We start from the raw sequence: 16,905 nt of genomic DNA, 5'->3' as shown, positions 1-16,905 counted from the left end.
TGGACCCTCACAGCGGCCCGCACGTGATGGCCAGAAGCGTTCCTGAGATGCGGCCCTGTTGAGGCCTGGGATGTCGATGCAGACACGCAGCTCAGCACCCTCGCCTGGATGGTGAGCCGCGCTCGGTGAGTGGCTGTCGCCGCACATGGCTCTCGCGTCGTGTAGCTCTTGGGTGGTCTCGCTGATGAACTCCTGGGTGGTGGGCACTCCTTGCCCTGTGCTCTCCTAAGGAAAGCGTGTCGTGAAGCACACTTCCAAGTGGTGCCCGAGCGCCTCCCTCATGAGGTTGGCAAGGTCTGAGGCTCTCTAGGAGAGAGCCCCCGAGCCCTGTCGGAGGAGGGCATCGGGCGCGCTTTCCTATGCGGTGGAGGGAGGCGCCCTTGGAGCGGGCGCTAATCCTGACGAGGCTGCTGACGCGACGCCATCTTCTTGGGGTCCTATACGGCGCGACAACTTCTTCTCGGGGATGGTCTCTGGAGGGCCTTCACTTCTGCTGTCAGCGTTGTCGATTGCTGCGGCTTGGAAGGTGCGCTCAAGGGAGCAGACCGCATCCCTTTCTTCACATGGGACCGTGATGACTCCCCCGCTTCCTGGCATCTTCAGGACGTTGTAGCCATGGTGAGTGACTGCAATGAACTTGGCCAGGGTTGGATACCCGAGGATGGCATTGTACGGCAGGCGGATGTGCGCGACGTCGAAGTCGATGAGCTCGGTGCGGTAGTTCTTGCGCTCCCCGAAGGTGATAGGCAGGCGGACCTGCCCTAACGGTGTGGTGGAACCGTCAGTCACTCCTGAGAAAGGCTTGGTTGGCTGGAGCTGTTCATAGGGCACTTGGAGGTTATCGAACGTGTCGATGGATAGGACGCTGAGCCCTGCGCCGCTGTCGATGAGAGTCTTGGTGACCTGCACATTGCTGATGACTGGGGAACACAGCATCGGCAGGGTGCCAGCGGTGGCTGCACACTTGAGCTGATCCGCCGAGTTAAAGGTGATGGCGCATTGGGACCACCGGAGCGGGCGCGTGGCCTCGAGCTTGGGGAGTGCCGCATTCACCTCGCGAGCGAACTGTTTGAAGATGCGCTGAGAGGCTGGGGCCTGAGCACTGCCCAAGATGCAAGCGATCGCACACGGCTCCTGGAAGCCCCCAGACCCCTCGTCCTGGTGGTGGTCGTCGTTCCTTCTTGGTGGCGGCAACGGGGGGAGACCGACGTTGCCCTGGGGGCGATCCTCATGAGGCAGGTCCCTCCAGTGCCCTCGCGAGGTTGGTCCTGCCAACGGTCCTCACGAGGCCGGTCGTGCCACTCTTGGCGCGGGCCACGGTCGTCCCAGCGTCCGCCTCCGCGTCCTCCTCCACGGCTGTAGCCCCGGTCTTTGCGCTCGAGGCGTCGACCGAAGCATCCTTCCCGAATGGCTCTGAGCTCTTGGCAGTCACTAGTGTTGTGGGTGTTCAGGTTGTGGAAGGCACAGAACAGATGGCCGTTCTTGGATGACTCAGGCTGATCTCGGCCTCGCTTGGTGTCGGGCTCTGCTGCGAGCACTACTGCCTCTTTGCGCTTCACGTCCTTGGCCTTGGCCTTCTTCTCCTCCACTCCTGCAGCTGGCAGCTCAAGGAGAGAGAGGCACCCCTCCTTAGCTCTTGCACACTTGGTCGCCGGGTTGAACAGCTCCTGAGATGTGCAAAGCTCCTCATGGATAGCCAGCTCTTCCTTCATCTTGATGTCACGAACGCCGTCTGAGAACGCAGAGATGATGGCTTCGTCTGTGATCTTGGGGATCTTGAGGCGGGTGTTGTTGAAGCGCTGGATGTATATTTGGAGGGTCTCTCCTGGCTGTTGCTTGATGCGGCGTAGATCACCCGCAGCCGGTGGGCGGTCGCGAGTGCCCTGGAAGTTGGTGACGAAGCGGTCGCGCATCTCGTCCCAGGAGGAGATCGAGCCGTGCTGCAGGTTCAGGAGCCAGGAGAGGGCCCCATCCTTGAGAGCCATGGGAAACCAGTTCGCCATGACTTTTTCGTCGCTGTTAGCCGCTTCGATGCTCAGCTCATAGAGCTGCAGGAACTCTGCGGGGTCAGCGGTGCCGTCGTATCGAGGAGGTAGATCTAGCTTGAACTTGCCTGGCCAGGCAATGCTACGCAGCTCAGGGGTGAAGGCACGGCAGCCTGCCGTGGTCGCCGGGGCCCGCTTCGGAGGCGGAGCTTGGTCTTGACGAGGTCCGCGTTGCGCTGCTGCAGGCGGTACAAGGTCTTGACGAGGTGGCGCGGGGAGCGCCGGTGCAGCATCTCGCGGCCGCGGGATTTCTTGGCAGCTTCTTTCTTCACGCGCGGGCGCCGGGTGCGGTGGATCACGCCGCGGAGGCGCGCGCCTTGGTGCCAAGGCACCATCTTGGGGTCGAGGCGGTGGAGGCACGCCATGAGCCCCGTTGCCTGCGGCTGGTTGAGGGGGAGGCAGAGAGTGGGACGGCGTCGGAGAGCCCCCTGCGGCACGGACGAGCTCGGCGACGCGGTCGAGCCACTCCTCATAGAGGTCGTCGATGGGGCGGTAACGCAGGAGCTCGTTCGTCGCGATGAGTGTGGCCCATGCCTCCATGGGAGCGCAGCGCTTGTGGGACGAAGAAGCAGCAGGGGTGAGTGATGGAGTAGCGGTGCGGCCGTCCTGCCGCACTGAAGGATGCAACGAGGATGCCTGCTGCTCGTTCCCCACCGGGCCGGTGGCAGCATTGGCGGCAAGGGGCGGAGAACAACGAGGTGGCCCACCGACGGGAGCCGTCTGAGCGCCGCGGGAGGCGAGGGCGGCCCGACGCTCAGCTCGAGCACGGCGAGCGTCCGACATGGAGACGACAGAGCGACGGACTGACGGAAAGGAAGCTACGACGCACCCCTACCTGGCGCACCAAATGTCAGATGTGGCGTTCCGGCAAACCCTTAAGGTTCGAACACTGGGGTGCACGTGAAGTCTTTCCCTCCTACCAATCTACGCTCTAGCTCTCTAGGATCTTGCGGACGAACTCGACGAACTCGCAACACAGAAAGACACGGGGTTTATACTGGTTCGGGCCACCACTGTTGTGTAATACCCTACTCCAGTGTGGTGGTGGTGGATTGCCACTTGGGTTGATGATGAACAATACAAGGGGAAGAACAGCCTCCTGAGGTTGAGGTGTTCTTGTGCTTTCGGACTTGTGTGTATCTCTCCAGCTAAGATGAGATGCCCGGGTTTGATCCCCCCTCTCTCTTTTCCTCTCGGTCCCCTCTACTATGATGGCTAGTCCTATTTATAGAGGCCCTGGTCCTCTTCCCAAATATTGAGCGGGAAGGGAGCCAACAATGGTGGGCTAATTTGAAGGGGGACATCTAGTACAAGCCATCCTGACAAAAGGTAGTCAGCGCCTGTGGAAGGCTCTGGGGGTGACGCCGTCTTGGGCTCCACGATGACCTCCGTCTTGCAGTTCTCCTGGTCTTGGTCTTGTTGCACCGGAATAGCAACCTTTGCCTGATGCCTCGGTACTCCGCGGCTGCACTTGCCTCCTTTGCACCCAAGAGGAAACAAGGACGCTGCGCGCGCTGGCGCCTGCCTGGTGTCGATCGTCATGGCTCACGTCACGAGAGCCTCGTGAGGTTCGCCCCGCCTTGATATCTCCACTCCTCGTGAGCCTGCTTGACTAGGCCGCTCCAGAGGAGGTCTTGCGTCGCCCGCCTCGTGAGGCTTGGCCCCTCGCGAGGGTCTTGGATGCCTTGTTGATGAAGACAGGTCGTACGGCCTGCTGGCTTGGCCACGCCATGTGCCACAGGCAGGCAAGTCTGGGGACCCCCGTTCCCAGAACGCCGACAATTATCTTAGCCAAGTTACACTTGAGCAAGAAAATAGCTTATTGAAGGGAATTATAGAGAAAGGTGTTTACAAGAGCCTTGCCGGAAGTAAGCAATTTGAGGAAATTGTATGCAAGCAAGGAAGACACCGGAAGAATCAAGGTGTTGGTTTTGAACGAAAGTTCAATGCCAATGGATTTGAGTGGGAAGAAGATCAATACCCCAAGATGAAATTTGTTCCTCAACAAGAGAAGTATGATCCTACTTCTTTCCAAGGAACACAAGCTCAAGATGATCTTCCACCACAAGACCACAAGCAAAAAGGCAAGGACAAGCTTCAAGAGGAGATTGATGAATTTGAAGAAGCTCCCAAAGCCTTGGTCAAGTGGGTTCCCAAGACTACATCAAGTTCTACTTCATCAAGTACGACTACAACTCCAAGGATTCCCATCAAGATGGTGTGGATCCCGAAGAAGAAGAACTAGAGAGTTCTTGAGGGGACTCTGCCAACACACTTCACTCGTATCATTTTGGCGAGGACAAATGCAAACAACTTCCATATCTTACACTAGTTCAAGGAGTCGCAAACCCTATTGTTGGTAAGACAAGGGACAAGGTAACAAAATGCATTCATTGAGATCATCTCATGTGAATATCACTCTATGTCTATGGATATCCTTGTTTGTTCCTTGTGGGACTAACCCGTGTAGGCACTGAAAGTGCAACTCACTCCAAAGGATTGCTCTGAAGGATCTACATCAACATTGAGCATCTACATCTTCAACACCTACATGAAGTCATCATCGACAAAACCCAAGGTTAGGTCATCCCTCTTAGGGGGGATATCACATCTAGGGGGAGCTTTACTCTAATCAATTGAGCTAAAGCAACTCTAATGGTGTGAACACAACAATGCTTTATGTAAAAGTGGCAACCCTACTTGTGCTTAAACAATGAGTATGACCTATGATCAAATGTTCTCATTTGACTCCTAAATCAATATACTCATATATAGATGACCTAGTCATCACCAAATTGCTTGATAGATGCTAGAGTGTTTGTGCATGCTTTGTCACATATTTCTTTTGCCATCTTATTGTGTGAGCATGTTGGTTGCATATTTTACTCATTCGAGGACATCCATTTGTTGCTTTGATTGTTTGGCTTTTCTCTTTTGCCAAATGGATGGACAAGAGTGCTTAAGTACTCCCTCTAGATATCTATGCTTTTCTCGTCTCAAACTCTATTCATGCTACATCACAAAGTTAGATCAAGTCAGATTCGAACCACTTTGTGTGAGGAGCACTTGGAGTCCCCGACTCGTCATAGACTTAAACTTCCAAAACCTCTTTGTGCATTTCGGTATGACCGAGTCATCCATTTCGGTCACACTGAGATCACTAAGTTGATCTAGGTTTTCAATCTCGGTGCAACTGATTAGAACTTTTCGGTCACACCGAGTTGTAGTAACCGCTTGCAGTTCTGCATCTCGGTGCCACCGAGTTGTTCCACTCGGTCACACCTATAGGGTCAGGTTATATATACTGACGGGTCAAATTTTGGAAAAAAATTCGAAACCTTTCACCCGCGCATGACCTGCTCTGCCTCCTCGGGTGTCCGGATCATCCTTTCGCCGCCAGCGACCTCCCGCCGCTGGTCTCTACCGCCGTCAACGACAATATGCCCCGCCATTGCCGCCGTAGCAAGTTCACAGCCGAAGTAGGGTATGAACTTGATCTTTGTGCTATTCCTTAACTCCGATTCGTAGCACATTGCTTTGCCATGATTCTTGCCACGTATGAAATTATCCTGTCCAGCGAAAGCATCCCGTAGATTAGATTTGATTTGAGAATTTAGGGTTAGGTCTCTGACGAACTCATCTCAGACTGACGGAGTTGTAGAAATCGATCTCACCGACTTGGCTTAGGCCATTGCACATGCATTTTCGGTCTGACCGAAAATTGTAAATCGGTGTGACCGAGTTCGATTCTCTGTGAAACCCTAGCAGTCTTGGTGCCACCGAACTGTGACTCGGTCTGACCGAGTTCACTAGTTTAGGTTCCAAAAGCTTCTTTGGTATCACCGAGTTTACAAATCGATAGATCCGAAATGCTTTCTGCGAAGAACTAAAACTAAGTTTTTAAGTCATCTGTTTTGCAAAGATTCTGCACTTTGTGATTCTCATCTACTCTACCCCATCTACAATCTATTCATAGGGTCTGCTGACAGTTTGCCTGCAATATGTCTGATCAAAGTGACAGCCGGAACAAGTTTGAGGAGCAGGTTCATATGAGTGTGGGCACTAGTCCCTCTAGCACTTCCAATGATGGCAGCAGGAGCACACCAAGCAACTTGCCCAAGGCAGCCACCAGAACAAGAAAGAAGAAGACCTCAGATTCTGAGGATGAGGATTATGTGGCTGTTGAGGAAGAAGTCAGCTCCAAGAAAAAGGTGCTGAAGAAAGAGTATGGCACAGTTGCATCAACCGAGCCTGGATTGCACAAAAAGGCCCCTACCAAGAGGGTGCCAACCTTAAAAGTTAGAGCCTCAACTGCTGAAACCTCCAAGCCAACTGGAGAGGCTGCTGGAGAAGGAAAGAAAAGAAAAGAAAGGGTCAAGAAGACCACTACCAGAGTACTTGGTGGATCCTCCATTATGAGAGATTCAGAAGCAGAGGAGAGGAGAGGAAAAGCAACCACTGATGCTTTTAAGATGTGCCACGAGGTCCAAGGTCTGCTGTAGTGCCAGTGTCAGATGCTAGAGCTTCAGTGTCAGCACCAGCAGCTACAGCTCCAGTTCCACCTCCAGCACCCACTCCATCAGCTCCAACTACTTCATCGAAAGCCTTCATCCTTGGAGTTCTATCTACACCACCTCCCGAAGACAAAGCCTGAGAGACGTATAGCACTATGCATTTTCAAACTTTTTGGTAACTTGTTGCCAAAGGGGGAGAAATATGTATAGATCATAGGCTTCGAGAGAGAGTGTCTTGCTTTTTATCTCTCTTTCTATTTTGGTTGAACTACTTTATTGTGTGCTTGTGTGAGATACTTTATGTCCCTGTGAGATACTTATATGATCATGTGGTTGATCATATGCTACCTTAATGTTTGGTTGAATGATGCTATCCTTTATATTCCATATATGATCATTCACTTGCTTGGTGATAGTGCATGCTTTTAATTTCTATCATTTTGAGCGCTACACCAAGATGTATGTCACATGGAAGAGTAACCCATGTTCCCAATCGATTGTGCATTTGCATTCAAAAGCAAATTTTAAATAATGCACAAATTTAGGGGAGATCTTGCTTATCACATACTTCTCAAAGCAACGATGTTTTTCAATCTTATAATCATTTGTCGAAGCTTTGATCTATATGTTGTCATCAATTACCAAAAAGGGGGAGATTGAAAGTGCAACTATCTTTGGGTGGTTTTGGTAATTCCTAACAACATATAGCTCATTGAGCTAATGCTACTTGAAGATAAATATTTCAGGAAAAGCTCAATTATTGGCATGGCATGGATTAAAAAGTGGACCCCTCAAAATGCTAAGGACAAAAAGATTGGCTCAAGCTCAAAGAACAAGACTCTACATTTCATTTTTAGTGATCCAAGATCACATTGAGTCCATAGGAAAAGCCAATACTATTAAGAGGGGATGAGGTGTTGCTTAATGAGGTTCTTGCTCAAAGTGCTTAGTGATATGCTCCACAACCCTCAACCACTTTTGCATATCCAAATATATCCCAAACCAAAAGTCAAACTCGGCCTCACCGATTTGATCTATCCGGCGCCACCGAGTTCACTTGACATAGCCACTACCACAAACCCGTCTTTTCGGTCCTACCGATAGGGATCTCGGTCTCATCGAGATGGGATTGTAATCTCTCTGTTTCCCTTCGTAACGTTTCAGTCCAACCGATATGAGCGATCGGTCCCACCGAGATTGCAATGCAAACTCTCTGTTTCCCTTTCGTAACGTTTCAATCCTACCGAGAGAGTGAATCGGTCCCACCGAGATTGCCTGACCAACTCTCTGGTTAGTCTATTACAAAAATTGGTCTCACCGAATTTGTGTAATCAGTCTCACCGAGATTATGTCATGCCCTAACCCTAATGATATCGGTCCCACCGATTTGACATGCGGTCCCACCGAAAATCCTAATGGTCACATTATGAACTAAATCGGTCTGACCGAGTTGTATGATTCGGTCCCACCGAGTTTGGTGATTTGTGTGTAATGGTTAGATTTTGTGTGGAGGCTATATATACCCCTCCACCCACTCTTCATTCGTGGAGAGAGCCATCAGAACATGCCTACACTTCCAACATACATTTTTTGAGAGAGAGCCACCTACACTCGTGTTGAGGTCAAGATACTTCATTCCAACCACATAAATCTTGATCTCTAGCCTTCCCCAAGTTGCTTTACACTCAAATCATCTTTCCACCAAATCCTATCCTATGATAGAGAGTTGAGTGTTGGGGAGACTATCATTTCAAGCACAAGAGCAAGGAGTTCATCATCAACACACCATTTGTTACCTCTTGGAGAGTGGTGTCTCCTAGATTGGTTAGGTGTCACTTGGGAGCCTCCGTCAAGATTGTGGAGTTGAACCAAGGAGTTTGTACGGGCAAGGAGATCGCCTACTTCGTGAAGATCTACCCTAGTGAGGCAAGTCCTTCGTGGGCGACGGCCATGGTGGGATAGACAAGGTTGCTTCTTTGTGGACCCTTCGTGGGTGGAGCCCTCCGTGGACTCGCGCAACCGTTACCCTTTGTGGGTTGAAGTCTCCATCAACGTGGATGTACGATAGCACCACCTATCAGAACCACGCCAAAAATCTCCATGTCTACATTGCGTTTGCTCCCTCCAAACTCCTCCTGTCACCTCCATATGCAATTGTTTTACATTCCGCTGCTATACTCTTAGAATTGCATGTGTAGGTTGTCTGCTTGACTTGTGCTAAGTTGCTAAAATCTGCCAAGAATTAAAATTGGGAAAAGGCTAGATTTTTATTTGGTCAAGTAGTCTAATCACCACCGTCAAGACATACTTTCAATCCTACAACACTTCCACCAAGAGAAATTTGATTCCCCCTACTAATCCCTTGCGGATCTTGTTACTCTTGGGTGTTTGAGCACCCAAGACAGTTGAGGTCACCGCTCAGCCATATTCCATTGTGGTGAAGCTTTGTGGTGTCGTTGGGGGCCTCCGATTAAGTTGTGGAGATTGCCCCAACCTTGTTTGTAAAGGTTCGGTCGCCGCCTCCAAGGGTACCAATAGTGTAATCACGGCATCTCGCATTGTGTGAGGGCGTGAGGAGAATACGATGGCCCTAGTGGTTTCTTGGGGAGTATTGTGCCTCCACACTGCTCCAACGGAGACGTACTTCCTCTCAAAGGGAAGGAACTTTGGTAACACATCCTCGTCTCCACCGGCTCCACTCTTAGTTATCTCTTACCTTTACTTGCGCAAGCTTATATTGTGTTGTATCCCTTGCTTGCTTGTGTGCTTGTTGTTGTTGCATCATATAGGTTGTTCACCTACTTGTATATCTAGACAACCTACTTTGATGCAAAGTTTAATTTGGTAAAGAATAGCTAAAAATTGTTAGTTGCCTATTCACCCCCCTCTAGTCAACTATAATGATCCTTTCAATTGGTACCAGAGTCTCGTTTCTTTTTTAAGGACTTTGCCGTCCGAAGAGTATGGTTGACACCTCAGACGAGGTGGAGGAACACTCCGGTGTGAGTCCCCCTTTGCCTGCGGCCAATGGGGGATCCTCGATCTCTCCTGAGGAGTTTAATGTGGCCTTGGACACATTGAAAATCTCCATGACGGCCGAGTTTAAAGGCATGCTTGAGAAGTTCCTTGATGGTGTTAAAGTTTCCATCACACCGTTGGAAGTGGTCGATCCCACTAACAAGGTGACGAATGCTACCTCCAAAAGGGGGAAGCTACTAGTGATCAAGTTCCTTTGACTAGTGGTATAAGTGGAAATGGCATCTTTGCTCATGCTGAACCTCCAGTTACTTATGGAGGACCGGTTCCCTCCACACCTATGAATCATGTTGGTCCTCCTCCCAAGCTTGTGAAAAATGAGGATTTTGCCACTTGGTCTATCATTTTAAACGTCATTTAAATCATAGTTCTACTAATCTTTGGAGAATTATTGAGCAAGGTTTCTACCCACACGACCCAAGAAACTTCACTCCTAGAGAAGCCGTGGATCATTAATTCAACGAGTCTGCTCTCTTCATTCTCCAAGAAGCAATTCCACCCAAAGATATTGCGCATCTCCATCCTTTCATCGTGGCCAAGGAAGCATGGAAACATGTTGTTTCCATTTACAAGGGAAGCGCAAGAATTCAACGCTCAAACTTTGAAGTGGTGGAAGATGAAGCCAATGAGTTTGCAATGAATGAAGATGAAGAACCTTGAGAGCTTTACTGGAGATTAACCACTCTCGCAGTCTCACTCTAAGATCATGGGAGCAAGGATACTGATTAAAATTGGATCAAGTGCAAGTTTCTCAAGGCCATGATGCCTTACCATAAGGCCATGTCCTCCGTCATCCGTCAAAGTCCGGACTTTCACGCCTTGTCTTCAAGTGAAGTGTTGGATGAGTTTGTTGCAATGAGGATCTTGGACAAGACCGCCGACAATGCGGTGTTGCATTCTCAACAAGCAAAGAAGCCCAACCTTGCTTTGAAGACCAAGGTTAGTGTGGAATAAGAGGGTGAAGAGGAAGAAGAAGAGTGTTTCTCCAAAGATACCAAGTATGCATATCATGAGCACATGGCCCTCGCTTCACGGCAATTTTGGAGCAAGAAGAACTCAAGGCCCAACTTCAACAAGGACAACTCAAGTGACGCCAAGAGCAAGCAATGTGTGAGGACATGCTATAATTGTGGCAATGTGAGCCACTTTGTTGCGGAGTGCCCATACGAGAAGAGGGAAGACAATGGTGGCAAGCTTATCCGAAAATACAAGGCGAAGTCCTTCCCCAACAAGAAGAACATCAGCAAGAAGACTCCTCCCAAGGGGTTGGTGGCACAAGAAGAGTACAATGAGGATGGTGATGATGAAGATGGTGAGACAGTTGCTATGGCCTCCGTTGCCATTGCGACAGCTCCACATGTGTCCCTCTTTGATTCACCCAACGAGAACATCACCGCCAAGTGCCTCATGGCTAAAGCCACCAACAAGGTAACCCCCAACATCAAAACTACCATCATTACTACTCTCTTGGAACAACTTGGTGAAACCAATGACATGATCGAGGCTCATGAAGAAACCATCCCTAAGATGGAAGGCATAGTCGTGACTATGCCGATGAGATATCAGATCTCTCTAATGCGCTTGAGGAAGAGAGTGGTCATTGTTTGGCTCTTGAGGAGTCGCACAACGATGATCATGCTAAATTAAAGAAAGATCTTGATCATGCTCTTGTTGTATTGCGTGTGCTCAATTCCGAGAAGGCTAAACTTGGGGTTGACCTTGCTAGACTCAAGGAGGAGTTTGATATACTTGACAAGGCTCACAAGGCCTTGAACGGTGCTCATGCTAGCCTCAAAGAGTCTCATGATCAACTCTAAGTGAAGCTAACCAAGGAGAAAGCCACATTTCCTCATATGGTTTTAATTGATAACACAAATGCTACTAACCCGTGTTGTGAGCATGTGCATCTTGTGGAGGATAATGCCAAGTTGAAGGAGCAACTTGAGAAAGGCCTTGTGTCTTGCATACAAGGTGAGAAGAACCTCAATGACCTTTTGAGCAATCAAAAGGAAGTTGTGGGCAAGGAGGGAATTGGGTTTGCACCCAAGTCCAAGAACAAGAAGAAGAATGACAAGGCCAAACAACATCCTCCTCTCAAGCAAACTTGTGTGGAGGGAGAGGGTGCTTCCAAGAAAAACAAGAACAATGTGAAGGATGGTGGTGTCAAGAAGGGCAATGCCACTCCTTCCAACAAAGCTGACGACTTTAACCCTTCTTATGTGTTATGCCGTGCTAGTGATGGGCATGTTTATGCCAAATTTGTTGGTTCTCCTTATGAGTACATTGAATGGTCTATTTGGGTTCCTAAGACCCTTCCTAAGACCCTTGTTACTAACATCAAAGGACCCATTACAAAATGGGTACCTAAAACCAAGCATTGATCTCTTGTAGGTGTTTGCTTCCGGTGGGGATCATGGTTGCTCGATAGTGGAGCCACAAATCATATGACGGAAGCAAGGACTTGGTGGTGGACGTGCACAAAATTTCATGTATGTCCACCAATGTCGAGTGGGATGATGCCTCATCTTCTAAGGTATTGGGTCTTGGCAAGGTTGTCATTTCTCATGATCTCACGATCGAGAAATTCATGCTTGTTGAGTCCCTTGCATACAACTTACTTTCCGTTCGTCAACTTGCACTCATGGGCTTTGCCGCATTCTTTGATATTGATACCATGGCCATCCTGTGGAGAAATTCTCTTAAAGAGGCCTTTGTTCGGCATGTCGTGAATGGTCTCTATGTGATTAACTTTTCGGAGCGACCCACTAAGACCGCGACATGCCTAATGGCTAAAATTGACGTATGATGGCTTTGGCATCGCTGTTTAGCCCACATCAATATGAGATGTTTGCAAAGTCTTCTCAAGGAGGACCATGTCTATGGACTAACAAATGTTAGTTTTGCCAAAGATTGTCCTTGCAGTGCTTGCATTGAAGGAAAGCTTCATGAGAAGGCTCACCCACCCACGACTATCATCTACTCGAAGAGGGCCATGGAGCTCCTTCACATGGATCTCTTTGGGACTCCATCCTTTGATAGTCTTGGGGGTAGAAAGTATTGCTTGGTGATTGTGGATGATTATTCAAGATACACTTGGGTATATTCTTCAAGAGGAAGAGTGAGACCCAACAAACCGTCATCGACTTTGCGCGTCAACGCAATGCAAAAATCTTGATGATAAGAAGTGACAACGGCACCGAGTTCAAGAACTACACCTTGGATGTGTTTCTTAGTGATGAGGGGATCAAGCATCAATATTCCGCACCTTACACCCCTCAACAAAATGGTGTAGCGGAGAGGAAGAACCGGGCGTTGATGGATGCGGCAAGGACCATGATGGCAGAGTTCAAGTCTCCATACAACTTTTGGGCCGAAGCCATCAACACCGCGTGTCATGCATCCAATCGGCTCTATCTCCGCAAAGTCTTGAACAAGACTCCATATGAGATACTCACCGGCAACAAGCCCAACCTCAAGTACTTCCGGGTGTTCAGGTGTAAGTATTTCATTCTCAAGAAAGGTGTTCGTTTGTCTAAAATTGAGGCTAGAGCTTATGAGGGCATATTTGTTGGTTATGTTACAAACTCTCATGCTTACCGTGTCCTCAACAAGTCCACCGGACTCATTGAGGATACATGTAAGTGGAGAAAAGTGTTACTTGTGATGTAGGTGATGAAATTCCTCCCCAAGCCATAAGAAGAATGGGTGTTGTTCATATCCTACCCATTGAGGAACCCCTTGTGGTCGAAGGAGAAGGATAATGTTCCACTCAAGTGGAACCATCACCAACCCAAGACCCACACGCTTCCGAAGAACAAAGTGAAGGCCCTCAACCAAATGAACAAGATCAAGGGCAAGATCAACCTCAAGATGGTGGTGAACTACCAAGTGATGCCCAAGGTCAAGTTCTCACCACCGAGCAAGTTCAAGATCAAGAGCAAGCTCAAGATCAAGAACAAGCTCAAGACGACGCTCAAGATGATCAAGTTACCGCTCCTCAACTCTCTCCTAAGGAGGAATTGGAGCGTCGTGCCGCCAAGATTGCATCCAAGCTCACTACCAAAGATCATCTCATGACGAATGTGCTTGGAAGCTTAATAAAGGGGGTAAGAACTCGTAGACAATTAGCAAACTATTGTGAACATCATGCATTTGTTTCTTGTGTTGAACCCCAAAAGGTCTATGAGGCGCTCGAGGATCCAGATTGGCTTAATGCGATCAATAGTACAACGAGGTGCTATACAAACGATTTTTAACCCCTTTCCACAACGGAATTTGGAACCGTCGCCTAGTGAGTGTGGGCAATAGGGGGTCCTTCCCACATGACCCAGAAACTGTCGGGCATATGCCCTCCTGGCACACACCCTCAGCAAAATGAGGTCGAGTGCGACCGACGAGCGACCAAATACGGTTATACATATAGTAGTTCTAAAAAATACAATTATACAGACGAAATTGTTTCCGGTCGTAAGTACATCCCACACAGTCAGTCCCTACTGAATGTTTTCGTTCGTATATACATCCCACACAGTCGCTCTAAGGAAAACATTTCTGTTCGCAAGTACATCACACACAATTTTCCCCGTTAAATCGTTTGTGATAGCGTTTCGCTTGCACATGGCATTAACAATTTTATCGTTTGCGTTATTGAATGCATCACACACGATCCATAGAAGAAACTGTGTGTCAAAGGCTGTCCATCACACATAGTTTTTATGTGGTAAACGTTTGAGCCAGGTCGCCTAATGCAAACAATTTTCAAGAGGATGTCGTGTGTGATTGTTCATTAATCTAACACGGTTTATTACTAGAAACTGTGTGTGTTATTGAATGCATCGCACACGACGTTTTCTCAATAACTGTTTGCAATAGAAAAACCCAATTAGCAGGCTAATTATCCGATTATTAATAATCCATTTATTAATCTAATTGACATTTCATATTAAGCACACACTATATTTCATTTTCATAATTGAAATACATCAGAGTACAACATCATATAGCTTCAGCACTCAGCTACCCCATTACACAACAACAACAACACCAAGTTTCACATGCAACATCTATAACCTTTATAAATTAGCATCATAGACGGTACATAGACATATGTATCTCATCTGGAAAACTGCTGAAGCAGAAGGCGAATATTGAGCCTTCATTGATGTTGAAGGTCTTTGTAACTTTAGGCCAGTGCATGTGGATGATTGACCGTCCATCCTTCGTCCTATTCAGGAACACTTTAATGTTCAACTGTGGGTGTTGTATGAATACCTTCCTCACCTCCTAACCATACAAGTGGTTCGAGAGGTAATCATCAGTGAACTGCTCTGGAAAGGCCTGAAAACAAGGATGTGCATAAATATCTTCTCTGTATTGGAAATGGGGCAGAGGAATAAAAAAGGCAAGGTATAATAGTTAGTACCATCCTGTAGTGAACTGATGAATTCTTCATTATGCAGACAAAGATCTTGTTGTTTTTGTCGCTAATTTATTTATCCTAAAAATCTTTCTGAGTTTCTTGACTTGACTGATATTCACGGACAACTCATTTCCCCATATGCAAAAAGGATCAAACAGTGGGTCAAAACCTCTGACCGAAGGACCTACATGTGCAAGACCAAATTGTTAAAAACCTAAAAATTAGAATGGTTCCTGCAATTGCACAATAATGTGCTATTAGACAACAGACCATGCACATGCTAACCTCGATTGTAAACCTCAGTGCTTCCCATTGTTACCCTGCAACACATATAAGGTAGTTAGTCATGAGGTTAAGTAAGGGTTCGCATGCTATCAACAAAATATGTTGATGAAAAATAAGCACATTGCAGATTCATTAGATTAATTCAAGCCACATGCAAAACCCATTTATCCAAACCAAGCATGATTAATAACTAGGAAATATAGCACTTGTATATGTTTCTCATGTATTAAGTGCAGCCAAATTTGATTTATTCCTCATATGGACACCAATACAAAATTCTACCCACGACAATTGGACATCACATTGCAGAATTGAACCAGGCAGTTAACTAAACACCACAACAAATGAACCAAACATTAACTAAGCACCACATTGCACAATATAACATACTCCAAATAGAAGATCAGATAGTTAACCAAACCAAGCATGATTAACAACTTGGAAAATATAACAATTGTATTTGTTTCTCATGTATTTAGTACAACCAAATTGAAGTTATTCCTCACATGGTATACAATAACACAATAACAGAATGCACCCGCAACAATTGAACATTGCATTGCAGAATTGAACCAAACAACTAACTAAACACCACAACAAATGATCCAAACATTAACTAAGAACCACATTGCACAATATAACATACTCCTAATAGAAGATCAGACAATTAACCAAACCAAGCAAGCTTAACAACTTGGAAATATAGCAGTTGTATTTGTTTCTCATGTATTTAGTACAACCAAATTCGATTTATTTCTCGCATGGTATACAATAACAGAATGCACCCACAACAATTGAACATTGCATTGCAGAATTGAACCAAACAACCAACCGCATTACGTCATTCGGCGCACGAGGCGTCGACGGTGGCCTCGACAGTGAGGTGCTCCTCGAAGATCTGGGGGTCGACACAAATGGCAGCCATCGCGACCTCATCCGTGCGTGCGACCACGATTTGCTTCTCCGCTGCCAAATGCTCCTTGAGATCCTGGCTATACTGCGTGCACCATGGCTTAGGGTGGCACTTATTTGGCGGAGGGGTCAGTGATTTGGGTGGAAGGTGTCGTGCTGGCGGTCGGGGCATGTGGGATGTGGAAGGAGGAGGAGGATGGGGGTCGGGTGTGGATTACTTGCCTAGATAGGCGAGGCCGAGCAGCGTGAAGGAGGGTCGCCGACGCTGCAAGCAAGGAGTGAAGGTTTTAACTTGGAAATGAAGGCGGAAATAGGGAAATGTGGCTTTTGGTAAGGGGGAGGGGGCGGGGACATAGATACTTCCGCGGAAGCCAAAAATTTGGAATCGCTTCAGTGAAACAACTCGCGTGCAAAGTGTCATCAGACACGGTCCCTTATTCAGAACTGTGTACGATATGTGAACATTACAAACGATTCAGATAGCTTAACCCATGTGTGATGAGTTTGAATTTCAAAAATTTTGGTTCGAATTTCCCTGGTTAAAGTGGTCATCCACGTCATTGCATAATTTGGGTACACAAAGGAGACTACAGCACACCCACACTTCTTAATCGAGCAAGTTCAGCAATTAAACAGAGTTAGCTGACCTAAAAATTACTCTAAGAAATTAAAGATCGGCGCTCTTAATTTAAAA

Source organism: Triticum urartu, chromosome 2A (assembly GCF_056163025.1).
Source record: "Triticum urartu cultivar PI428250 chromosome 2A, HENAU_Tu73, whole genome shotgun sequence".
In the NCBI taxonomy this organism is placed as follows: Eukaryota; Viridiplantae; Streptophyta; class Magnoliopsida; order Poales; family Poaceae; genus Triticum; species Triticum urartu.
The sequence above is the reverse complement of the archived record's forward strand: the minus strand, read 5'-3'. Positions refer to the sequence as shown.